The 24,181-nt window shown below is 54.6% G+C and overlaps 1 long non-coding RNA gene across 3 annotated transcripts in view; it reads left to right on the top strand.

The window, feature by feature from the left end:
- LOC133241614 (uncharacterized) overlaps nucleotides 1-23,530 on the top strand; it is a 41,509-nt gene extending 17,979 nt beyond the window's left edge. The window contains exons 3-6 of one of the 3 annotated variants that reach the window (XR_009734647.1): nucleotides 11,623-13,713; nucleotides 19,369-19,485; nucleotides 22,057-22,212; nucleotides 22,378-23,505. This is a non-coding gene — a long non-coding RNA (uncharacterized LOC133241614). Of the gene's footprint in view, nucleotides 1-10,096; nucleotides 13,714-19,368; nucleotides 19,486-22,056 lie in introns of all 3 variants that reach the window. The other 2 variants (XR_009734646.1, XR_009734645.1) reach the window with 2 other exon arrangements.
- The last annotated feature ends 651 nt before the right edge of the window (nucleotides 23,531-24,181 follow it).

The following is a 24,181-nucleotide window of genomic DNA, read 5'->3' on the forward strand; positions in this document are numbered from 1 at the left end:
GTCGACATTCACTCTTGCCATCTCTTGTTTGACCACTTCCAATTTGCCTTGATTCATGGACCTGACATTCCAGGTTCCTATGCAATATTGCTCTTTACAGCATCGGACCTTGCTTCTATCACCAGTCACATCCACAGCTGGGTATTGTTTTTGCTTTGGCTCCATCCCTTCATTCTTTCTGGAGTTATTTCTCCACTGATCTCCAGTAGCATATTGGGCACCTACTGACCTGGGGAGTTTCTCCTTCAGTATCCTATCATTTTGCCTTTTCATACTGTTCATGGGGTTCTCAAGGCAAGAATACTGAAGTGGTTTGCCATTCCCTTCTCCAGTGGACCACATTCTGTCAGATCTCTCCACCAACTCTTCCTCATCTTCTGTTTTTTGGAAACTTGTGGCCTCCAAGGTCACCTTGAAAGGGGGGACCAGGTGGGAAGTAGCTTGCTTCCCTCCCCCTGCAATCCCACTGGTCAGAACACAGTCACATGACCCCGAGTGCCCGTATTGGACGTGGGGGATGGCAGTCTTTCTGTTTGCCCAGCACCTAGCCTTACCTCTTCCCACAGGGCCGCCTGCCCACCAGATGACTTCTCACACACAGAACACATCCCCGCCTGCCCCGCCTGTGGCTATGGCCATGCCAGGTCCAGGCCACCAGCTGGTGACATGTCAGGTTGGCATGTGCCTCCTCTTGGTCCTGCAGCTTTTGACTTGAAAAGTTGGCATCGTGTTGGTGTCCCCAGACCCTCAGCCTTGTCTGTGCCCACACTTCTGCTGTGGGACCTGGGGGTGCCTGCCCACTGTCGCTGGGGAGTTTTGCCCTTGACTGTAGTCTTAGTCATATGACTCACTCTTGTTCTCATCAAGATGACGCAGCCAGGCCAGCCTTCTCAAGGATGAGGCACAGGTGGCATGGAGCCAGGTCTGGGGACAGCAGCCAACACCCGGACAGGGCCGTGAGCCCAGGCAGTCTGAGCCCTGCTTCAGGCGCTGCAGAGCGCGCCGCCTGGCATCCGGGTGACCTGTTGGGTAGTTGCTCATTTTGGTGTTCTGCTGTGACAACAGTCAAAACCTTTTCCCGTATTAGTCACGTAGGCCAGGTTGTGCTGTGGTGACAAATAGGCTCCAGACCTGAGATGACGTGACCTGAGATGACGTGGCCCCGGCTTAGCAGACAGGCTGCTGGCGTTACCAAACCAGACCTGCGTCCACCTCCTGTGTGCAGTCCGGCCAGTCTACGCACACTGAGTCACGGTGGAGGAAAGAGCGGCGGCTATTGCAGGCTCCGAGCAAGGAGTACAGGCGGCTGGTGCTCAAAAGGCCGAACTCCCCGGAGGCTTCCAGGGTGAGGGAGGGGATTGTGGGGAGGGTGATCGCTTGTGGATACTCTTCCGATTGGTTGGTGGTGAGGTAACTGGGAGTCAGCATCATCAACCTTTTGGTTCCAACGGGTCTGGGGTCTCCATGCAGGTGGGCAGCACACAATTAACTTCCTCCACCTGGTGGGGGCTTGTGGGTTTAGTCACTCTGTTGTGTCCGACTCTTTGTGATTCCTCGGACTGTAGCCCGCCAGACTCCTCTGTCCATGGAATTCTCCAGGCAAGAATACTGAAGTGGGTTGCCATTTCCTTCTTCAGGGGATCTTCCCGACCCAGAGATTGAACCCAGGTCTCCTGTGTTGCAGGTGGATTCTTTACCATCTGAGCCACAGGGAAGCTCAGTATCTGCAAAACAGCTCAAAGGATATGGCTCAGCCCTGGAGGAGGAACTAAAGGTCCTTGACTCTGTTTAGTGGCTAAACTATTATTATTTTGTCTTATTTGACTTTTTTCTTTGTTTCTACATTTTCTCGTTTCTCTGATTAAATTTATCCTTTGACTAAAGTTTCTCTACAGATAAAAGGCAGGTGGAGGACATTGGCGGGGGGGAGTTCTGTTGTGGAAAGCCCCCTCGGGTCCTGCTCAGTTACAGTGGCTGTGAGAGCAGAGGCTGGAGCTATGGTTCACGTGATGCCGGGGCATTGAGTAAACAACACTTCGTGGTCACTTTGCAAGTGGACCGCGAGGAGACTGAGCCAAAAGCCAAGGGTGAAAGTTGGAAACAGAATGCTGCGTGTGTGTTAGGGTGCTGTGTGTGTGTGTTGGTCGCTGTGTGTGTGTTAGGGTGCTGTGTGTGTGTGTTGGTCGCTGTGTGTGTGTGTTAGGGTGCTGTGTGTGTGTGTTGGTCGCTGTGTGTGTGTGTTAGGGTGCTGTGTGTGTGTGTTGGTCGCTGTGTGTGTGTGTTAGGGTGCTGTGTGTGTGTGTTGGTCGCTGTGTGTGTGTGTTAGGGTGCTGTGTGTGTGTGTTGGTCGCTGTGTGTGTGTGTTGGTCGCTGTGTGTGTGTATTAGGGTGCTGTGTGTGTGTGTTGGTCTCTGTGTGTGTGTATTAGGGTGCGTGCTGTGTGTGTGTGTTGGTCGCTGTGTGTGTGTATTAGGGTGCTGTGTGTGTGTGTTGGTCGCTGTGTGTGTGTGTTGGTCGCTGTGTGTGTGTGTTAGGGTGCTGTGTGTGTGTGTTGGTCGCTGTGTGTGTGTGTTGGTGCTGTGTGTGTGTGTTAGGGTGCTGTGTGTGTGTGTTGGTCGCTGTGTGTGTGTGTTAGGGTGCTGTGTGTGTGTGTTGGTCGCTGTGTGTGTGTGTTAGGGTGCTGTGTGTGTGTGTTGGTCGCTGTGTGTGTATTAGGGTGCTGTGTGTGTGTGTTGGTCGCTGTGTGTGTGTATTAGGGTGCTGTGTGTGTGTGGGTGCTGTGTGTGTGTGTTGGTCGCTGTGTGTGTGTATTAGGGTGCTGTGTGTGTGTGTTGGTCGCTGTGTGTGTGTGTTAGGTGCTGTGTGTGTGTGTTGGTCTCTGTGTGTGTGTATTAGGGTGCTGTGTGTGTGTGTTGGTCGCTGTGTGTGTGTATTAGGGTGCTGTGTGTGTGTGTTGGTCGCTGTGTGTGTGTGTTGGTCTCTGTGTGTGTGTTTGTGTGTGTGTGTGTGCTGTGTGTGTGTGTTGGTCGCTGTGTGTGTGTGTTAGGGTGCTGTGTGTGTGTGTTGGTCGCTGTGTGTGTGTGTTAGGGTGCTGTGTGTGTGTGTTGGTCGCTGTGTGTGTGTTGGGTGCGCTGTGTGTGTGTGTTGGTCGCTGTGTGTATGTATTAGGGTGCTGTGTGTGTGTGTTGGTCGTGTGTGTGTATTAGGGTGCTGTGTGTGTGTGTTGGTCGCTGTGTGTGTGTATTAGGGTGCTGTGTGTGTGTGTTGGTCGCTGTGTGTGTGTGTTGGTCGCTGTGTGTGTGTATTAGGGTGCTGTGTGTGTGTGTTGGTCGCTGTGTGTGTGTGTTAGGGTGCTGTGTGTGTGTGTTGGTCTCTGTGTGTGTGTATTAGGGTGCTGTGTGTGTGTGTTGGTCGCTGTGTGTGTGTATTAGGGTGCTGTGTGTGTGTGTTGGTCGCTGTGTGTGTGTGTTGGTCTCTGTGTGTGTGTATTAGGGTGCTGTGTGTGTGTGTTGGTCGCTGTGTGTGTGTGTTAGGGTGCTGTGTGTGTGTGTTAGGGTGCTGTGTGTGTGTGTTGGTCGCTGTGTGTATGTATTAGGGTGCTGTGTGTGTGTGTTGGTCGCTGTGTGTGTGTGTTGTGTGTGTGTATTAGGGTGCTGTGTGTGTGTGTTGGTCGCTGTGTGTGTGTGTTAGGGTGCTGTGTGTGTGTGTTGGTCGCTGTGTGTGTGTGTTGGTCGCTGTGTGTGTGTGTTAGGGTGCTGTGTGTGTGTGTTGGTCGCTGTGTGTGTGTGTTAGGGTGCTGTGTGTGTGTGTTGGTCGCTGTGTGTGTGTGTTAGGGTGCTGTGTGTGTGTGTTGGTCTCTGTGTGTGTGTATTAGGGTGCTGTGTGTGTGTGTTGGTCGCTGTGTGTGTGTATTAGGGTGCTGTGTGTGTGTGTTGGTCGCTGTGTGTGTGTGTTAGGGTGCTGTGTGTGTGTGTTGGTCTCTGTGTGTGTGTATGGGTGCTGTGTGTGTGTGTTATGTGTGTGTGTTGGTGCTGTGTGTGTGTGTTGGTCGCTGTGTGTGTGTGTTAGGGTGCTGTGTGTGTGTGTTAGGGTGCTGTGTGTGTGTGTTGGTCGCTGTGTGTATGTATTAGGGTGCTGTGTGTGTGTGTTGGTCTCTGTGTGTGTGTATTAGGGTGCTGTGTGTGTGTGTTGGTCGCTGTGTGTGTGTATTAGGTGCTGTGTGTGTGTGTTGGTCGCTGTGTGTGTGTTGGTCTCTGTGTGTGTGTATTAGGGTGCTGTGTGTGTGTGTTGGTCGCTGTGTGTGTGTGTTAGGGTGCTGTGTGTGTGTTGGTCGCTGTGTGTGTGTGTTGGTCGCTGTGTGTGTGTGTTGGTGCTGTGTGTGTGTGTTGGTGCTGTGTGTGTGTGTTGGTCGCTGTGTGTGTGTATTAGGGTGCTGTGTGTGTGTGTTGGTCGCTGTGTGTGTGTATTAGGGTGCTGTGTGTGTGTGTTGGTCGCTGTGTGTGTGTGTTAGGGTGCTGTGTGTGTGTTGGTCGCTGTGTGTGTGTATTAGGGTGCTGTGTGTGTGTGTTGGTCGCTGTGTGTGTGTGTTAGGGTGCTGTGTGTGTGTGTTGGTCGCTGTGTGTGTGTGTTGGTCGCTGTGTGTGTGTGTTGGTCGCTGTGTGTGTGTGTTAGGGTGCTGTGTGTGTGTGTTGGTCGCTGTGTGTGTGTGTTAGGGTGCTGTGTGTGTGTGTTAGGGTGCTGTGTGTGTGTGTTAGGGTGCTGTGTGTGTGTGTTGGTCGCTGTGTGTATGTATTAGGGTGCTGTGTGTGTGTGTTGGTCTCTGTGTGTGTGTATTAGGGTGCTGTGTGTGTGTTGGTCGCTGTGTGTGTGTATTAGGTGCTGTGTGTGTGTGTTGGTCGCTGTGTGTGTGTGTTGGTCGCTGTGTGTGTGTATTAGGGTGCTGTGTGTGTGTGTTGGTCGCTGTGTGTGTGTGTTAGGGTGCTGTGTGTGTGTGTTGGTCTCTGTGTGTGTGTATTAGGGTGCTGTGTGTGTGTGTTGGTCGCTGTGTGTGTGTATTAGGGTGCTGTGTGTGTGTGTTGGTCGCTGTGTGTGTGTGTTGGTCTCTGTGTGTGTGTATTAGGGTGCTGTGTGTGTGTGTTGGTCGCTGTGTGTGTGTTAGGTGCTGTGTGTGTGTATTAGGGTGCTGTGTGTGTGTGTTGGTCGCTGTGTGTGTGTATTAGGGTGCTGTGTGTGTGTGTTGGTCGCTGTGTGTGTGTGTTAGGGTGCTGTGTGTGTGTGTTGGTCTCTGTGTGTGTGTATTAGGGTGCTGTGTGTGTGTGTTGGTCGCTGTGTGTGTGTGTTAGGGTGCTGTGTGTGTGTGTTGGTGCTGTGTGTGTGTGTTGGTCGCTGTGTGTGTGTTAGGGTGCTGTGTGTGTGTTGGTCGCTGTGTGTGTGTGTTGGTCGCTGTGTGTGTGTGTTAGGGTGCTGTGTGTGTGTGTTAGGGTGCTGTGTGTGTGTGTTGGTCGCTGTGTGTGTGTGTTAGGGTGCTGTGTGTGTGTGTTGGTCTCTGTGTGTGTGTATTAGGGTGCTGTGTGTGTGTGTTGGTCGCTGTGTGTGTGTATTAGGGTGCTGTGTGTGTGTGTTGGTCGCTGTGTGTGTGTTAGGGTGCTGTGTGTGTGTGTTGGTCTCTGTGTGTGTGTATTAGGGTGCTGTGTGTGTGTGTTGGTCGCTGTGTGTGTGTGTTAGGGTGCTGTGTGTGTGTGTTGGTCGCTGTGTGTGTGTGTTGGTCGCTGTGTGTGTGTGTTAGGGTGCTGTGTGTGTGTTGGTCGCTGTGTGTGTGTTGGTCGCTGTGTGTGTGTGTTAGGGTGCTGTGTGTGTGTGTTAGGGTGCTGTGTGTGTGTGTTGGTCGCTGTGTGTGTGTTAGGTGCTGTGTGTGTGTGTTGGTCTCTGTGTGTGTGTATTAGGGTGCTGTGTGTGTGTGTTGGTCGCTGTGTGTGTGTATTAGGGTGCTGTGTGTGTGTGTTGGTCGCTGTGTGTGTGTGTTGGTCTCTGTGTGTGTGTATTAGGGTGCTGTGTGTGTGTGTTGGTCGCTGTGTGTGTGTGTTAGGGTGCTGTGTGTGTGTGTTGGTCGCTGTGTGTGTGTGTTGGTCGCTGTGTGTGTGTTAGGTGCTGTGTGTGTGTTGGTGCTGTGTGTGTGTGTTGGTCGCTGTGTGTGTGTGTTAGGGTGCTGTGTGTGTGTGTTAGGGTGCTGTGTGTGTGTGTTGGTCGCTGTGTGTGTGTATTAGGGTGCTGTGTGTGTGTGTTGGTCGCTGTGTGTGTGTATTAGGGTGCTGTGTGTGTGTGTTGGTCGCTGTGTGTGTGTGTTAGGGTGCTGTGTGTGTGTTGGTCGCTGTGTGTGTGTATTAGGGTGCTGTGTGTGTGTGTTGGTCGCTGTGTGTGTGTGTTAGGGTGCTGTGTGTGTGTGTTGGTCGCTGTGTGTGTGTGTTGGTCGCTGTGTGTGTGTGTTAGGGTGCTGTGTGTGTGTGTTGGTCGCTGTGTGTGTGTGTTGGTCGCTGTGTGTGTGTGTTGGTCGCTGTGTGTGTGTGTTAGGGTGCTGTGTGTGTGTGTTGGTCGCTGTGTGTGTGTGTTGGTCGCTGTGTGTGTGTGTTAGGGTGCTGTGTGTGTGTGTTGGTCGCTGTGTGTGTGTGTTGGTCGCTGTGTGTGTGTGTTAGGGTGCTGTGTGTGTGTGTTGGTCGCTGTGTGTGTGTGTTAGGGTGCTGTGTGTGTGTGTTGGTCACTGTGTGTGTGTGTTAGGTGCTGTGTGTGTGTTGGTTGCTGTGTGTGTGTATTAGGGTGCTGTGTGTGTGTTGGTCGCTGTGTGTGTGTTAGGGTTCTGTGTGTGTGTTGGTCGCTGTGTGTGTATTAGGTGCTGTGTGTGTGTTGGTCGCTGTGTGTGTATTAGGTGCTGTGTGCGTGTGTTGGTCGCTGTGTGTGTGTATTAGGGTGCTGTGTGTGTGTGTTGGTCGCTGTGTGTGTGTGTTAGGTGCTGTGTGTGTGTTGGTCGCTGTGTGTGTATTAGGGTGCTGTGTGTGTGTTGGTCGCTGTGTGTGTGTGTTAGGTGCTGTGTGTGTGTGTTGGTCGCTGTGTGTGTGTTGGTCGCTGTGTGTGTGTGTTGGTCGCTGTGTGTGTGTATTAGGGTGCTGTGTGTGTGTTGGTCGCTGTGTGTGTGTGTTAGGGTGCTGTGTGTGTGTTGGTCGCTGTGTGTGTGTATTAGGGTGCTGTGTGTGTGTGTTGGTCGCTGTGTGTGTGTGTTAGGGTGCTGTGTGTGTGTGTTGGTCGCTGTGTGTGTGTGTTGGTCGCTGTGTGTGTGTGTTAGGGTGCTGTGTGTGTGTGTTGGTCGCTGTGTGTGTGTGTTAGGGTGCTGTGTGTGTGTGTTGGTCGCTGTGTGTGTGTGTTAGGGTGCTGTGTGTGTGTGTGTGTGTGTTGGTCGCTGTCTGTGTGTTAGGGTGCTGTGTGTGTGTGTGTTGGTCGCTGTGTGTGTTGCTTGCTGTTGGCCTTGTGTGTTCGAGGAAGAGGTGGGATCAAGAAGGTCCACTTTGCAAACAGAAATGAAAATGAATATGAGCACACATTGCAGAAAGGAAAGTGAATATGAAAACATATTCAGAAATTCAGAACTTGGCAAAGTCAAAGCTTGGTAACAGAGGCCCAGGAGAACGTCTGAGCTGGGGCAAGCGGAGCAAAGGTCAGAGGAAGGGTCAGACCTGTGTATCGAGCCTGAGGGCCCAGGTGGCTGCTGCCAGGGTAGAGAAGTGGGAGTGCACACGGCCCCACACGCACTCAAGGCTGTGTCAGCAGCTGGTGGCACATCTGACGCGGGTTGGCAGCCGTCCTCCACCTGCAGCTTGGCCGACGGGACAGGTGGCCTTTGGGGTTGTGGGCAAGGGGGCGGGAGGGCCAGGCCTGGGTGGTGGGGTGTGTATGTCCCGCCCGCCCACATGCACCAGCCTGGAAGGGAGAGGGCGCCGTGCACACCCGTGTCTCCTGTCCGTCCTCCTTTTGTCACAGCCTCACACTCCTCCAGTCTGAGGCCACAGCTGACCCGCCACCCCTCCCCAGACTGGACGTTCAGGCGTGCTCGTTCCTGGCACAGGGCCCCACACCTCCCAGCAGCTGGACATTTGGTTTCTTCTGCTTGAAACGCCACCCTCCTCAACACGCACATACACATGCAAGCACAGCCATATGCCCACACATATGCATACAAAGCCACACGTACCCATGCACACCCCGTGTGTATACATGCCTGTGCGCACACATGCAGCCCACTGATGTGCACACACACGTGTGTTCACACACGCACGCCAACGTGCACACACACACTCATACTCTTCTCCCCTGGCCTTTTGGGCCTCAGCCTGGAGCTTGCCCACCAGCTGGGCTGAGACCCCCGCAGCACCCACCATGGGCCCACCCCAGCCCTGTCTTCCTTCCTCCACATCCCTGGCGGGTCTTCCTCCGTCACTGCTGGTGTTGCCGGCTCTGAGCTGGGCCCTGGTGCCCGGGTGGGCTCCGTGGGCTTTGGTGCCGTGGGCAGAGGGGGGCCCGGCTGAGTGCACGGGAGTGAGACAGACCGTGGCCTCCAAGCTGGTGTGCGGGGTCAGGACTGACCCTGGGGACCCTGGGCCCCCTCCGTGGAGGCTGTGAAGGGACTCCCAGGCTGGGCCACACGTGCTGGACCCGAGAGTGAGCTCACGGCCCGGAGCTGCTGCCACTTGGGCACCAGGCCGCCTGGGGGGGGCGGGGCTTGGGGGACCCCAGTCCCAGCTTTACTGGAGCCTTCAGCTCTGAGGCTGAGGGCAGGACACAGGCAGCAGCCGGCGGGTCCAGGGTTCTGATCCTGAGCAGCCCAGTGGCTGTTCTCTGGTGCCGCCGGGGCCCCCACCCAACTCCAGCCTCTTTGTGTCAGGATCCTTGCAGCCTGGAAGAGACTTGAGCCTGGGTGTGGGGGGGGTGGTCCCTGAAGCTGCCAGCGGGTGGCAAGGGGTCCTTGCCCAGCTGCTTGCTGTGGGGATGGGGATGTGAGGGACCCACAAAGCAGACTTCAGTCCCCGGGGGCTTCTCAGACCTTGCCCCCTGAGGTCCTTGAGCCCCCAGATGTGTTGGCTCAGACAAGACCCCCAGCCTCGCCATCCCCAGAGCTGCTCGGAGGTGCTCGACAGCCCTCAGGGAAGGGTGAGGTCTCGGGTGCGGACACCTGGGGCCTGGCTGCGGGGTTGCTGCGTGACCACAGCCCCTGAGGCCTTGCAGGGCCCCTGAGCCAGGACCGGGGCCTCCCTCGCTGCGCTTGTCCCTGGACTGGGGGCTTTCCGTTCTCTCGGGCCAGGAGGGCAGAAGCCGCTGGTGCCCAGCTGTCCCCCTGCTGCATGATGTGGACTTGAAAGCCCCCTGGTCTGAGCGCCCGAGTGTTTGTCCTCCTGGGTCACTCTGACCGTCTGGAGAGGCGCCCGGGCCTCTGTGGGCCACGGTACAGAGTGTGGGGGCGGAACCCCTGGTGGGGGCTCCTCAGAGGTTGCCCCTTCCTGCCGCCAGCCAGGACCCCAGGGCTGCCCCCGACTGTGTGCATCAGGCTTCCGGCCCCACTGCCCTGCCCCGTGTGAGAGCCGCAGATCGGGAGGGGGGCTGTCCCCGCCTGCTACGGGCCCGTGTCGTCTGTGTCCCCCGAAGCACAGCCTGTGCGCCCCCGGGACAGGAGCCGGTCAGCACCTGGAGGGGAGGGCGGGCACCAAGTGACTTCAGGGACCCGTACGGCCCCCGGAGCACAGGGGCCGAGGGCGCTGAGGGGGCGGCCCCGCCTCTGCGTCCTGTCCACATTTGTGAAACTGGGCCGTGTTTTTGCACATACGGAAGGTGTGTCAGTGTGCAGGTGACAAGACGGACAGCAGCACCCCCAGGGTCCCAGCAGGCCACGGCCACCAGTGCACCGCCTTCACCCGCCGGGGTGATCCGGGGCTGGGGGGCTTACTGGTCGGTGCTGAAGAGCCGAGAGGCCGGCAGACGCCCACCGGGAAGGAAGAGGCTCCGGGGGTGGAGCCCAGCAGAGCCTCTGAGCACGGGCTGCCTGCCCGTCTGTCTGCAGGTCTGTCTGCCGCCCTCGAGACTCTGCAAGGAGCCCCTGTGGGGAGACGCGGGTGTGAGGAAGGCCGGGGCGCTGGCCCGTTAGCAGGGCCGCGTGTGCCTGCGTTTCTGTGAGTGCTGTCGTGCCCGACTCTTTGCGACCCCGTGGACTGCAGCCCCACCAGGCCCCTCTGTCCGTGGAGGAAGGGCAGCCAGAGACCAGACTCCAGACTGTGTGTGGGAATGCGGCCCAGGGCCCAGGCCTGTCCCCGGAGCCCGCAGTGGGGTGAGCGTCCCCGGCTGACCCCAGGCAGGGGGAGGGGGTGCCGACGGTCATGTGGGCAGGACGCAGGGCCAGCCTCCCTGGCACGGTCGCGGGGCCTGGAGCCCGCCCTGCACTCTCACCCACGGGACCGTCTCTGTGAAGGCGAGGACTCAGGAGGCCAGGAGTCAGGAACAAGAGAATTTAAAGCCTTTACCCCAAGCAATGAATGGCCGATAGCAATGCCCAGCGACAGCAAGAGGTAACGAGGTGGGACGGGGCGGGTGTGGGAGGGACCGCAGCCCCTGGCTTGCCTGGAAAGATGGACATGATGATCAAAGTCTGGCAAGTTGGATCACGAAAAGACGAAACCAATGAAAAAGCATCAGGAAAGCGAAAGGGGCCTACGAACAGATTCAGCGGGAGATTAAAAGGATGGTGAGAGCGCATTTGACTACCGTGCAGCTTTTTATTCATTTCAGTAAAACTAAGCATGCGAGTATCATACAACCCAGCAATTACACTCTGGGGCATTTCTCCAAAAGAACTGAAAATTTACGCCCACTCAAGACAGTGTGCACAGATGTCCATAGCAGCGTTGCTTGTCGCAGCCCCTGGTTGGGGGAGGGGGCTATTCCAACACCACATCCACTTTTCTGAGTCTCTGGACCCCAGTTGGGGGGGGGGTCCAAGTCTATTCTGACAGCGTCAGCCTGGTTTACTCAGACCCCCAGGTTAAGGACTCAGCCCCACAAGACGGTCCCCACACCTGTACCGAGTCCAGACCGCCTCCAACTATGACGGTGAATAGGGGGGTTCCCAACCCCGCCCCCCAGCTTTGATTGTTTCCTGGGACGGCTCACAGAACCCAGGAAGGGGCTTCACTCACTAGCACCTGTTTATTAAAAAAGACACAACTCGGGAACAGCCGGATGGATGCGGTGCTCGGGGGAGGAGGGGAGGGAGAGGAGGCCATGGAGCGTCCGTGGCCTCCTGGGGACACGGCCCTCCTGGCCCCTCCACGGGGCCCCCATCCACACCCCGGCCGCAGGACTGAGCCCCCAGCCGCTCTCCCCGCCCAGGGGTCAAGGGGTGGGGCTGCCAGGGCCAACCCTCTAATCACGCCGGGTCCTTGCGGAGACCAGCGCTCGTCCTGAAAGGACCTAGGGGCCCCCAGACACCTGTCGTACCCTCAGCTCACGAAGCATGCTAATTACTTCACAGATGAAAGGGTATTATTTAATTAATTCCTTTTTTTTTTTTTTTTTTTTTGCCACTCTGTGCAGGATACAGGATCTTAGTTTCCTGACCAGGGATGGAACCCCGTCCTCTGCAGGGGACATGCAGAGTCCTAGCCACTGGACAGCTAGGGACGTCCCAAGAGATACCACGGACTCGAGCGACTGTGTGTCCAGGGCCAGAACAAAGGCCAAATATTTGTTTTTTTCTTGTATCACAGGCCACTCTCGGGTCACCGACAGGATCCCTTCCAGCAAAACGATGGTAAAATTCACATGGTATGTGCGCCTCGCTAGAATCAGCGCAGCGCATTGTCACGTCGGGTGGGAACGTCCCCCAGGGCGAGGCTCCTCAGGCCCGCAGGCCCATCTGGTCAGGCTGCAAAGCAGGACTGGCCTTGGCCCGGCGGCCTGACCTCTCAGGCCTCTGGTGAAGCTGAAACGAGGACCAGCGTCGCCGGCCCTGAGCCTCTCTCGGGTGTTGGCGTAACACTGGTTTCCTTTCTCACATCCCAGGACCTGTGGGTTCATCCCGTTGCCCCCAGCTGCTGTTCCTTCTCTCCCTGGTTCCCGGACGAGCTGGTCTAGATTTCAGCTGGGATAGGAGCCCCGAGAATGCCTCCCCTCAGTCCACCCCTCTCCGGGCGAGTGCCGGACTAGCCACATCTGCTGTCAGCCCAGGTTTGCCAAACGGGGCAGCACGGCTCCACTGGCCGCTTTAGGCCCGGAGGCGTTCAGGTTTAAAGCCACAGTTACATCCCCGGCCTGTGGGTCAGCACAGGGCGCTGGGCTGACCCCCGTGTTACACGGCCGGCTTCCCACCAGTTACCTGTTTACGCATTGTAGTGCGTGGGGTCACAAAAGAGTCGGACAGGACTTAGTGACTAAAAGCAAGTGTATTTATATCAATTCCAGTCGGGGGTGGGGCGGGAGAGAGGTCCAAGAGGGAAGAGCTATACGGTGTATATCACTTCATTGCACAGCAGACACTAACAGAAGATTGCAAAGCAATTCTACTCCAATAAAAAGTGAAATTAAAATGTAAAACACAGTTGCCGTTTCTTGCATAAGAAACCCCCCACTTCTGCCCCTGGTCATTGCAGACTTGATCTTTTTGGTGTTGCATCAGGTAGGAAAAAACTGAAGTGTTTTGGGGAAGAAAGAACAGGGCCTGCCCCCGCCCCCAGCCCGGCGGGAATTGCACAATGATGCCAGCGTCCTCTCTGCCCTCGCTGCCCCAGACCCACCCGGGAGACGGAAGTGTCGGTCCAGTGGGGTCGCCGCTGGCCCCCACGTGCGTGCCCCCTCCCGCGTTCTACCCGCTGGTCCCTGGTCCCTCAGACCTGCGCTCCCAGGCTGCACATTCTGGGTCCTACAGAGTTCCTTGTTCGGAAGCCATGGCACTTGGCTGCCCAGATTGGTGCGACCCACCTCTTCCGGTTTCTCAGGGCTCTGAGTGTCTGTGTCTGGGTCAGCCAGACACCATCCGGGCCAAGCGTCTGTTCCCGTCAGGACCCCCGTGCAGACCATGGGCTCCCAGCCTCAGTCTCGCCTGCCGGCTTCCATCGGGACCTCCCCCCAGCCCTGAGAACTGGCCACATGGCCATCAGCCACCCCCGTCTCTTCCCGGGGTGCCGTGCCTCTGAGGCTGTGGACCCCATCCCCCTGCGGTGCCCCCACGTCTGCCCACCCCGGGGTCCCAGGTGTATGCCTCAGGTGAGAACCCGGGATCCACTTGCTGATTCCAGTCGCCTCTGAGCCTGCGACGGGGTTGTGCTGAGGGGCATCGACATGCCTACCTGAGCGCACCCCAGATTCCCACAGAGATTTCCATGGGGCCGCGTCCTTCACGGACGTCCCTGTAACAGGCCAGGTCCACGGGCCTCCTGCCCGACCAGATGGTCAGGTCTTTGGCTTGCCTACATGTCAGTAAAAACCCAAATGTCAGGACTTCCCCTGCCATCCGGTGCTTCCCCCCGCTTCGAGGAGAGCACATGCCAGCCTGCTCGATGCCAGGCTGAGCTGTGTACAGCTCGGCCAGAGCGGGGCCATCCAGACAAGCTGCTTTCGGTCGGCCAGGGGAGAGCTGCAAGTCGGGCTGCGTCCCAGGGACAGCACAGCCCAGCAGCTCCTCCCGAGGTCAGTCCCGGGGAAGCAGAGGCTCCCTGTGCGGGGGTGGGGGCGGTGGTGGGCCTTGTGTTCCCCAGGCGGCACCACGCTGTAGAAAGCTCTCCGGGGCACCTCTGCTCCCTTAGAGCTCCACCCCCCGTGTCATCCTGGACGTCGGGGGGATTTCAGGTTTCATGGTCTTTTTTTCTAAATTCATGTGTTTTATTTTGGGGCTGTGCTGGGTCTTCGTTGTTGCATGCCAGCCTCTCTCTGGTTGCCGTGCTCCAGCTTCTCATTGTGGTGACTTCTCTCGTTGCGGCTCGCGGGCTCTCGAGCTCAGCCTCAATTGTTGGGGCGCACAGGCTTAGTTGCCCTGTGGCCTGTGGGATCTTCCCGGACCAAGGATCAAACCGGCATCTCTAGCATTGAAAAGTGGATTCTTAACCACTGCACTGCCAGGGAAGCCCTTCATGATCATTTTGCGTCCTTCAGCCATCAGGACAGCTCCAGTGGGTGTCTGATAACAAGGCAAACGCAAGCGGGTGTTTGATGACTCCACGCAGATAGAAGTTCTCTCGTCTGAGGTCCCGGTGGTCATCACTAGGAGGTGCCCACGGCTGCTGCCCTGAGCCCCTGTCTTGGTTGCACACAGGGCATCGCTCAAGGACCTGCCCGCCTGGCGCCCCAGCTTCTACTCCCTGGTGGGTGGCTCAGGTCATCTCACTGGTTCCCATTCAGCATGTCCGGTGAACACGGCTTGAAGGGCAGAGTTACGAGCTTTACAAGACCAGGCAGGAGAGACATCCCCGAGCCGGACACCACGTCCACCCCATCCCCCAGCACAATCCGGTGGAAGAGGCTCAGTGGCGTCACATAAAGCCTGTCCAAGCATCCCGAGGCTTCTCTGAACTTCGACCTTAATTCCATCGACCCTGACGTTCCTCCCAGTGGCCTCCACTGGGGTCCATCTACAGGGCTTGGTTTCATAATACTAGGCAGGGGACGCATCCCTTATTGCGGCATAATGTCCACATCACAAACCACTAGGTAAAGGGGGCATGGCTGCTGCCCCAAGAGCCGCCCAGACGTCCTCACTGCGTCATCCTGCCATGGCCCGTGGCCCTGTGCTCCTCTCACCCGCTGTTCTGACTGTTGGCTTCTCCAGCCCGTGTGGGTCCCACCGTGCGCAGGGCTCTGGCACTGAGGACTCCTGGACCCTGTCTCTCCACCCCTGACCCTGGTGTCCACTCTGCACAAGGCTCTGGGGCCCCAGCAGAGGGCTGAGCTGAGGGACACTGGGGTCCACTCTTACTTTCTTTGTTTATACTTGGAGTACAGTTGATTTATACATACAGCAAAAACAAGACCGGGAGCTGACTGTGGCTCAGGTGAAGAACTCCTTATTGCCAAATTCAGACTTAAATTGAAGAAAGTAGGGAAAACCACTAGACCATCAGGTATGACCTAAATCAAATCCCTTAGGATTATACAGTAGAAGTGAGAAATAGACTCAAGGGTTTAGATCTGATAGAATGCGTGAAGAACTATGGACGGAGCTTTGTGACACTGTACAGGAGGCAGGGATCAAGACCATCCCCAAGAAAAAGAAATGCAAAAAAGCAAAATGGTTGTCTGAGGAGGCCTTACAAATAGCTGAGAAAAGAAGAAAAGCTAAAGGCAAAGGAGAAAAGGAAAGATATACCTATCTAAATGCAAGGTTCCAAAGAATAGCAAGGAGAGATAAGAAAGCCTTCCTCAATGATCAATGCAAAGAAATAGAGGAAAACAATAGAATAGGAAAGACTAGAGATCTCTTCAAGAAAACTAGAGATACCAAGGGAAAATTTCATGCAAAGATGGGCTCAATAAAGGACAGAAATGGTATGGACCTAACAGAAGCAGAAGGTATTAAGAAGAGGTGGCAAGAATACACAGAACTGTACAAAAAAGATCTTCAGGACCCAGATAATCATGATGGTGTGATCACACCTAGAGCCAGACATCCTGGAATGTGAAGCCAAGTGGGCCTTAGAAAGCATCACTATGAACAAAGCTAGTGGAGGTGATGGAATACCAGTTGAGCTATTTCAAATCTTAAAAGATGATGCTGTGAAAGTGCTGCCCTCAATATGCCAGCAAATTTGGAAAACTCAGCAGAGGCCACAGGACTGGTAAAGGTCAGTTTTCATTCCAATCCCAAAGAAAGGCAATGCCAAAGAATGCTCAAACTACCGCACAATTGCACTCATCTCACATGCTAGTAAAGTAATGCTCAAAATTCTCCAAGCCAGGCTTCAGCCATACATGAACCGTGAACTTCCTGATATTCAAGCTGGTTTTAGAAAAGGCAGAGGAACCAGAGATCAAATTGCCAACATCTGCTGGATCATGGAAAAAGCAAGAGTTCCAGAAAAACATCTACTTCTGCTTTATTGACTATGCAAAAGCCTTTGTGTGGATCACAACAAACTGTGGAAAATTCTGAAAGAGATGGGAATACCAGATGACCTGACCTGCCTCCTGAGAAACCTGTATGCAGGTTAAGAAGCAACAGTTAGAACTGGACATGGAACCACAGACTGGTTCCAAATTGGGAAAGGAGTATGTTAAGGCTGTATATTGTAACCCTGCTTATTTAACTTATATGCAGAGTACATCATGAGAAATGCTGGGCTGGATGAAGCACAAGCTGAAATCAAGATTGCTGGGAGAAATATCAATAGCCTCAGATATACAGATGACACCACCCTTATGGCAGAAAGTGAAGAAGAACTAAAGAGCCTCTTGATGAAAGTGAAAGAGGAGAGTGAAAAAGCTGGCTTAAAAGTCAACATTCAGAAAACTAAGATCATGGCATCTGCTCCCATCACTTTATGGCAAATAGATGGGGAAACAGTGGCTGACTTCATTTTTGGGGGCTCCCAAATCACTGCAGATGGTGACTGCAGCCATGAATTTAAAAGACTCTTGCTCCTTGGAAGAAAAGCTATGACCAACCTAGACAGCATATTAAAAAGCACAGACATTACTTTGCCAACAAAGGTCCATCTAGTCAAAGCTGTGGTTTTTCCAGTGGTCATGTATGGATGTGAGAGCTGGACCACAAAGAAAGCTGAGGGCCAAAGAACTGATGTTTTTGAACTGTGGTGTTGGAGAAGACTCTTGAGAGTCCCTTGGACTGCAAAGAGATCCAACCAGCCCATTCTGAAGGAGATCAGTCCTGGGATTTCTGTGGAAGGAATGATGCTAAAGGTGAAACTCTGATTCTTTGGCCACCTGATGAGAAGAACCGACTCACTGGAAAAGACCCTGATGCTGGGAGGGATTGGGGGCAGGAGGAGAAGGGGACGACAGAGGATGAGACGGCTGGATGGCATCACTGGCTTGATGGATGTGAGTTGGAGTGAGCTCCGGGAGTTGGTGATGGACGGGAAGCCTGGTTTGCTGCAGTCCGTGGGGTCGCAGAGTCGGACACGACTGAGCGACCGAGCTGAGCTGAGCTGCTGTGTGCGGTGCTGTGTCGGCTGCGGTGTGCCGTGCAGTGCACCGGTTTCACGTATACACGTGCCCCCCCTTTCAGATTCTTTTCCCATATAGTTCGTTACAGAGTTTTGAGTAGAGTTTCCTGTGCTATACTCATTATTAGTTATCTATTTTATATTATTATTATCTTATTAGTTATCTATTTTGTATATGAAATGTGTTGTTGGAGAAGACTCTTGAGAGAGCCCCTTGGACAGCAAGATCAAGCTGATCGATCCTGAAGGAAGTCAGTCCTGAATATTCATTGCAAGGACTGATGCTGAAGCTCCAATACTTTGGCCACCTGATGTGAAGAGCTGACTCACTGGGCAAGACCCTGATTCTGGGAAAGACTGAGGGCAGGAGGAGAAGGGGGCCACAGAAGATGAGATGGTTAGATAGCGTCACCGACTCAATGGACATAAATTTTACCGAAGCCTGGGAGATAGTGAAGGACAGGGAAGCCTGGCGTGCTGCAGTCTGTGGGGTCACAAAGAGTCAGACGCGACCGAGCGACGGAGCAACAGCAGCAAATGCAGTGGTGTGTCTGTGTGAATCCCAGTCTCCCAACGTATCCCTCTTCCTCCCTGGTCACCATACTTCTGTTCTCTGCACCTGTGGCTCTATTTCTCTTTTGCAAATACGCTCATTTGTGTATTTTAGATTCCACACAAAAGCAACTCATGTATTTGTTCCTCTGTCTGAATTACCTCACTCAGTATGACCATCTCTACATCCATCCATGCTGCTGCAAATAGCATTATTTTGTTCCTTTTTGTGGCTGAGTAATATTCCATAGTGTGTATATATATACACACACCATTTATCTGCAGGTGGACATTTGGGTTGCTTCCATGTCCTGACTATTGAAGATAGTGTCAACTTTTATTCTGATTAAGTCGCCTGATCACTGTGCCCAGAGAGTGTAGGTCCGCTTCCTCTTTGTGCCTGCTGCCTTCCTGCTTCTTGCTTTCCTCCAAACTGGTGGAAACAGGCCAAGCTTGCTCAGGGCCCGTTAATGGCGGGAGGCCAGCAAGGCCTCCCTTTGGCCCAGCCATCCTTGAGACAGCTGTATTAAGACCTTTCTTTTGCCCCCTTCGATGTCCCTTTTATTAATCTATTTCTTAACGATGATCTAAAGATTCCACCCTCCTGGGAAGAGTCCTTGAGGCCGGCTGTCCCTTTCCCCATTTTCTTGTTGGTTAGTTATGTTTTGAGTAGCGACTGTTAGACCCGGGGAGGGGTCAGCTGAGACAGCAGTTTCTGCCATCAGGCTTTCTAGAGGAGGGGAGAAGCGTGCCCAGGATGTCTCCATATATTTCTTTGCAACTTCCTGTAAAGCTATAATTATTTCAAAGTAGGGTGTCAGAAAAAAAGTTGTAGGCTGTGAAATTTGAAAACCTCAATGAAACAAAAACATTGATAGAAAATTATGAATGGACCGAACTGACTCAAGAAGAAGTCAGATGAAGAATCGTCCTAGTTCACGAGTAGTCTCAGTTGAAGGAAAGTGTCTTCCTAGAGAAGGGTCATCTAAGGGACACAGAAGGAGTTGCAAATACACCATGTTAGCTGTCTGCGGTGGTGTGAGGTGACTTGGCCCCAAATGTGGTACAGCTAGTCCCCTGCATGCACACAAGCTCTGTTCTGAGATCACGCTTGTAAGTCTAAAAAGGTCGGCCCGGGTATCCAACTAACATCGTCGGCTATGTGGTCCTGTACTGTGATAGGTTTATAATACTTTTCACACAAATAATACATAAAAAAAAAAACACAAAAAATGAAGAAAACATTTTAAATCTTATAGGTGTGGTTCAGTTGCTAAGTCACGTCTGACTCTTTGTGACCCCATGGACTGCAGCACCGAGTTTACTCAAACCCATGTCCATTAAGTCAGTGATGCCATCCAGCCATCTCATCCTCTGTTGTCCCCTTCTCCTCCTGCCTTCAATCTCTCCCAGCATCAGGGTCTTTTCCAATGAGTCAGTTCTTCCCATCAGGTGGCCAAAGTATTGGAGCTTCAGCTTCAGCCTCAGTCCTTCCAATGAATATTCAGGGTTGATCTCCTTTAGGATGGACTGGTTGGATCTCCTTGCAGTCCAAGGGACTGTCAAGAGTCTTCTCCAACACCACTGTTCAAAAGCATCAATTCTTCCTTTGCAGGACAGCCCTCCATACGGTCACCACTCCCAGCAGAGTGAGCAAAGACGGTAAGAGAACGGAAGCTGGGTCTAGCCTCAGAAGACACCTCATCACTGTCCCCTCATTCAGTTGTTGGAGGTAAGGCACTCACTAGATCAGCCCACATGCTCTAGACAAAGTGGGTTGCATGGGGGTGTGACCAGTAGGAGGCAGGGCTTGATGAGACTAATTTATATGCTGCCTATCACAACAGATGGTAAAGAATCTGCCTGTAATGCAGGAGACCTGGGTTCAATCCCTGGGTCAGGAAGATCCCCTGGAGAAGGGAATGGCTACCCACTCCAGCATTCTTGCCTGGAGCATCCTATGGACAGAGGAGCCTGGTGGGCTACAGTCCATAGAGTTGAAAAGAGCCGAGCTGAGTGACTATCACTTTCACTATCACGACAGCGACTTGCCGTGTTGCCACATCTAGTGTCATAATCAATCCAACAGACGCTCAGCCAGGAGGAGGCTGCCTGCTGGGGAACGGCTGTCACCAGGACGACCATGGAGTGCTTGCTCGTGGCAAGGGAGAGATGTAACTTGACAGTGGAAATAGCTGCTGTCCCCTGTGTGACAAGCAGGCCCGTGCTTCCCAAGCAGGGGCAGCAAGGACCCCACGCCTCACCTGTGCAGGGTTCCCTCTAAGGCGGGTGACTTGCCATCTCACCAAGCCTTCAGTGATCACTTCCAGTTACAAGAAAAACAGGGGAGAGAGGCACATTTAGACGGGCACCAGGAGGACGTCACCTCCAGAACCTGGGACCTTCGGGCCACTGACCCGGGCTCCCGAAATGGGCTCGTGGCTCAGGGAGAAATGCTGAGGGTGGGAGGAAACTGCTGTGAATCCGAAAAGACTGAGGAGACACACCCAGGGCAGGGGGCTCGACAGACTCTAGGCGTGAACAAGCCAGCAATAAGAGCTAAGATGGAAACGTGGTGGAAATGGAATGCAGATTGTATTCTCAGCGCTGCCAGGGAATTATTGCTAAAGTGGCCGCACAGCAGTGGGATTGTGGGTCTGATGGGAAACAGCTTCCTTTTTTGGAGATGAATGCTGAACTACTTGTCTATGCAATTTCTGTGTCATGACATATGGAATCGACTTTAAGAGTCTTACATACACACATATCTTAAAGTAAACACACGTGTGTGTATGTGTATGTGTATCTATATATAAAGAGAGAGAATGAAGAACGAGGTATTTATTCTATGGAACTGGTTCATGCAGTTGGGAGAGGGGCACATCTGAGCTCCATGAGCAGGTCGGCAGGCAGGAACCCAGGCTGGCTCCCTGTGTTTCACTTTTGAGGTTGAAATCCTTCTTCTGAGAAAACTCAGTCTTTGCTCTGAAGGCCTTCGAATGATTGGGCAAGGTCCACCCACTCAATGAAGGTGATCTGTTTTACTCCAAATCTTCTGGTTGAAATGTTCAATCAGACTTTGCTGTTGGTCCAGAGGTTAAGAATCCACCCGCCAATGCAGGGAACATGGGTTTGATCCCTGATCCAAGAGGATCCCACACGCCATGGGGTAACTGAGCCCATGAGCACCACTACTGAGCCCTCACTCTGGAGCACGGGCTTTGTCACAGGAGAAGCCGCCGCATTGAGAAGCCTGCGCCTGCAACTATCGAGGAGCCCCGCTCGCCGCAGCTAGAGAAGAGCCACACGCAGCAAGGAAGACTCAGTGCAAACACACAAAAATGGTAATCTCATCGAAAAATACCTTCTGCAATATCTGACTGGTGTTTGACCAAATAGCTGGACACCAGGACCTGGCCGAGCTGACACATAAAATTAGCCTTTCCCGTGGGTATATGTGTATTCATTATATTACTCTTTCTACTTCTTTTCTGTATTAAAGTTTTCATCAAAAGCTAAAGAACAAAGAACCTTTGTTCACAGACGTCACTATAAGGAAAGTGAAAGTCAGGTCGCAAATATGAGACAGTATTTACAATCCATGCAAGTAACAAGTGACTTCTACCCAGTAATACAGACTTCCCCACGCCTCAGAAGATAGAGACATAGGATCTGATTTGAAAAACGGGCAAAAGGCATAAGCAGACATTTGGCAGAACAGGAAACAGAAATGGCCAATAACCATGCGAACGGGAAGTCACGTCTCCTGGACGCACAGACGTCTTCAGGTTTTGGGCAAGAACACGCGTGCGCTGCTGTGAGTGCTGGAATTGGAGCGAGCAGTGTGAGGACCGATGGGCCATGTCCAGGAGGGTGGCTTCTGCACGTGCGGCGATTCGGCACCCCACCTCTGGACGGGACCCTGGATCGGGTCCCCAGCCTGTGAGATGCGCCCCATAGGGGGTAGGAGTGAACCTTAAAAATCAGGTGGTGGCATACGGGCAGCCCTAGCTTCAGGGCTTCTATAAGTCTTTATTGAGACTTTGTTACTGTATAGCTTCTGTTTTATGGTTTTTTTATGTTTGGGTTTTGTGGCCCCAAAGCATACGGGATCTTGGCTCACCAGCTAGGGACTGAACCCACATCCCCTGCGTTTGAAGGCAAAAGCTTAACCACTGGACCACCAGGGAAGCCCTGCTCCAGGTGTTCTTAGTCGGCACAAACCTACGCACGTGCCCACCCCCCGCCCCCGGCGTGTGGCTGCCCGGCCAGTCAGTACCTGGCTTTGTTTTTGAGTTTTTAGGTCTGTCCTAAGATGCAGAAAGCCAGAGGCCGGACATCTGTGCCCTCACCTGCAGGGACAGCGGCGTGCCCTGCGTCAGGACCACTCAGACACTTGCTTTCGTCGGCTCAGTCCACGGGCTGCTGACCCCTGCCGAGGAGATCTGGAGGAGGCATGGTAGGCCACTTGGGTGAAAACCGCATGGCAGAGCGCGAGTAATCCCTGTGAAAACAGATCCTCACTGGGCCCAGGGGACAGAGCTGTGTGCCCTGCGCCTTGGACCCTGTGTGCAGGAGGCGGAGGCCTTGTTTGGGCATCCGCTTTGCTTTCACCTGCATCCAGGCGGCACGTTGGGGTGCTGACTTTGAGCGACATGCAGAGTTGGTGGAGGTGCCCCCGGGGTTACAGGACTTGGTCCTTGTGACCCAGGGGCCCCAGGGCTGCTGGGGAAGCTGAGATGCAGAAGGTCAGTGCCACTCCTGTGCGGGCACATAGTCGTGCCCTTTGCCAGGACCTCACCTCCCTTTGGGACACCTCGTTTGGCTCCCCTCTGGGCTGGGGAAGAGGTGGACCCCTGCACATGGGGCAGCAGGGTGACCTAGCTGCCCGTCCTGAAGGGGGTGTCATTGGGCACTGGGTCATGTAGCTGGGCAGGCCAGCAGCGCCCCACTGCCCAGTGAGGTTGGGGGTCTGGACTCCTGTAAGGCCCTTGGAGCCCATGGCAGGCAGGCAGTGTCTCCTTCCCCAGTCAGCCCCATGCTGCCTGCTGGGCCCGCGCAAAGCAGAGGGCAGGGAGAGGAGCCGCCCCTGGGCCCAGCAGGACACCCCTACAGCTGGGTGCCCAGCCTGTCACAGTCGCGCGTCCAGCTCTGCACCACAATGCCGGACCTCCGGGAAACCGGCCTGCCCCCTGGTAGCAGGTTCACTGACGTGAGACCCCGTGTGGGTCAGGAGTCTCCAGAGAAACCGCACCAGTGGGCTGCCTGCATGCATGCTCAGTCACTCAGTCATGTCTGACTCTTTGTGACCCCCCTGGACTGTAGCCCACCAGGCTCCTCTGTCGATGGGATTCTCCAGGCAAGAACACTGGAGTGGGCCCCTTGTCCTCCTCCAGGGGATCTTTCCCACCCAGGGGTGGAATCACGTCTCTTGCGTCTCGTGCCTTGGCGGGCGGGTTTTTCACCACTGGTGCCCCCTGGGAAGCCCACCAGTGGGATATCCGTCTATACCCATCCGTCCGTCTTCCATTCATCCACCCTTCCATCTCTCCATCCTTCCATCCATACACCCCTCCACCTATCATCCAGCCAATTACCTACCTACCCCTCTATAAAGCATGTACTACGAGGAAACAGCTCGCGTGGTTACGGGGCTGGGAATGACCTGCTGTGGGCACACTGGCGGCCCAGGAAGGCCAGTTTGGTGACGTCATCCAGCCTGAGTCTGGAGGCCTGAGCCCCCGCGATGCTGGAAACCGCAGTCTGAGGGCAGGAGGCGGTGCCTGGAGCCGCCCCAGCTCAGGCGGTGGGGCCGGAGGAGGGGCGTTCTCCTTTCCCCCATGTGCTCCGTTCAGGCCTCGGGGAACTGGCTGGTGCCCCCCAACATGGGGGAGGCCGCCTACTCTCCTGCGTCCACAGTTCAGTGCCAACCTCCCCGGGAAACACTACCCCCACAGCCTCCCCAGAAGTCGCGTCCCCTCTGGCAGGTCATGCTGAAACACTGCTGAACCCGGCTCCCCCTTCACGAGAAGGGCAGCGATGGTTCCCACCGGCCTGGCCCTGGCCCTGCACTTGGATTGCCCCCCACCCGCGCCCGTCCTTCCCTTATTTACCGACTTAACGCCGTGCTGCTGGGCTGGTTCCTCCCGGATCCCTGTTTCTGGGCAAGGACCTGACCTTACAGCCAGAGGAGCAAGGCAAGCGGAGATGCCCTGGGCTCCCCGAGAGCCACCCCATACCCGGCTCCTCAAGGAGGAGACCCCATGGGATGGGGCCTTGGCGTCGTTTAGGACCACGGCTGGGACAGTGGGGTGACCGTGGCCCTGTGTCCTTAGGACATGCTAGTCAACGCCGCCATCTCCCCCAAATCGGGATGCACAGGGGTGGAGGCCACGGGCGGGGAGGGCCCGCTTCCTGTGATTAGAATG

The sequence above is a fragment of the Bos javanicus genome, chromosome 29, assembly GCF_032452875.1.
Source record: "Bos javanicus breed banteng chromosome 29, ARS-OSU_banteng_1.0, whole genome shotgun sequence".
In the NCBI taxonomy this organism is placed as follows: Eukaryota; Metazoa; Chordata; class Mammalia; order Artiodactyla; family Bovidae; genus Bos; species Bos javanicus.